This window comes from Centruroides vittatus, unplaced genomic scaffold (assembly GCF_030686945.1).
Source record: "Centruroides vittatus isolate TY-2023 unplaced genomic scaffold, ASM3068694v2 scaffold_2906, whole genome shotgun sequence".
NCBI lineage: Eukaryota > Metazoa > Arthropoda > Arachnida > Scorpiones > Buthidae > Centruroides > Centruroides vittatus.
The window spans coordinates 466652-468690 of record NW_027122695.1 but is presented as its reverse complement, the minus strand read 5'-3'; positions in this window follow the sequence as shown (position 1 = coordinate 468690).

The following is a 2039-nucleotide window of genomic DNA, read 5'->3' as shown; positions in this document are numbered from 1 at the left end:
ACCAGTCTAATACTTTTTTATCTTCTCATTAATTATCTCATTGAAATATCCAATTATGCCACCAATTAAAGGTCCAAATGCAATTAAATTATTTTTAACATATCCTGATATTTCAAAGAATCCATTTTTTATCATCAGTGACAATATCAGTTTTCCCATTGAATCCAAAAGCATCCCAAACCATTACACTGCCATTTCCAGACTGACTACTCATTCCCACTCCTTGGTCCAATTCATGACAGATTTAGCCTATTGAAGTCTTTGTTGCTTGTGAACAGGTACCAAATAAGGTATTACTTTCATTTTTCGGTATTTTATGTTATCATGAGCGCATCACCACATCGTTTGATAGGACGCAGATTTTGATACATCGGCAGCTATTTGTCTAGTCGATAGTTGCTGATTTACTTGTTTTGTGAGGAAGAAAACATTTCGTTTATGTCTGTCAGTTACTTTTTTCTTGCATCTACTTTGCTCCATTTTCCATAATTTTCTTCTTATGTCTACACATTGGCCACGACAGTTTAAGAATCATAAATTATTCTAGATATTTCTCTGAAACTTTCCAGCACCCCTTAATTCGTATATATTTCGAGTTTCGGTCTCTGAAAGTTTACTATTTCTTGGAATTGTGTTGTTAGTGTTTAAAACATAAAATGTTAAGATTTCAAATGCTTAAAATGATTGGCTGTTATAATACCAGGTGTGATATAATATCCTTCCATTCAATTGTTCATTAAAAATATATTTACATTTGTACAGTAATAATACTGTAAACCATTCAAAATTACCTCACCTTATAATTTTGCCTGCTACAGATTCAAGTGTATCAACTGATTTCTTTTTCCAGTTTTTATATTTACTTCTTGTTCTTTTCTTATCGGATCATCCCGAAATTTATGAAATTTCACATCTGGATGTTTATCATTGGCACAGAAACAAACAACAATTAACCAGGATTTTATAAATGCTTAAATAACTAAAAAGCAATTTTTAAACAGTGTATAACACAGCATGATAAACAAAACAGGAAACTACCTATCTGTAAGCCTGGCACCCACCTATTAGTTTCAAAAAGTACTATACATGTCCTATTAGAATATATGGCTAAATTGATGATTAGATACAAAGTAATTTGTTTAGAAGAAAGTTATTATGCTGACATCTCTTGCTAATTTTAATATAGAATTTTACTTTAAGTATGCTATATATTTGGGGTTTGTTTTTTGCCAGTTGAACATAGATTAAGGTAGCATATTTACAAGGAATATGGGGTATTGGGTTTTGAGTCCTGCTCCAAGTCAATCTCTTCCAGAATATTTAAAAAATTTACTTATAATGATTAAATTTGACAATGGCTTAACTACATCTGTAATCTTAGTAACTTAATTCTTAAGTAGCTTTATTATAGCTTAAGAAACCAGCTGTATGATTTGATTATGTATATTAAAATACTTTGCATTTGGTTTTACATGTAATCATACTTCAATTTATAATTGTTTTTTAACCTGTTAAAAATCGATTTTTATAAAATTTATCGACAAAAGATGTCAGCACTTGACTTTATCGTCTGTTTCACATATTTTTGTTCAGGTGGTGTTTTGTCGATGTAAAAAATTTTAATTATCGATGTTTTTTCCTTAATTTTTCATTTTCTGATAATTTTTTATTTTATTTTTAGCATATTCATACAATAATATTACTATAATAAGTTCATTAATGCTATAATAAGTTTATTCAGCTATAATATGTTAATGCATCATAAATATTCAAGTTATGACCTTCAGTTCCGATATTTTATATATTTTTTTAATTTTTAATTATTTTTTAAATCTAAAATATCAGCAAATGTTACATCTATTGCTACTGGTAATCATATGTTTATTACGAAAATAAATAAAGTATATTAGTTCATTATATTAGTTGAAAGCAGAATAAAGTTCAGATTTCAAACAAATGTTTGATATAATGTGCGATTATTTCACAACGAATAAACGTACATGCATAAATGTTATATCAAATTGTACAGAACAATATTG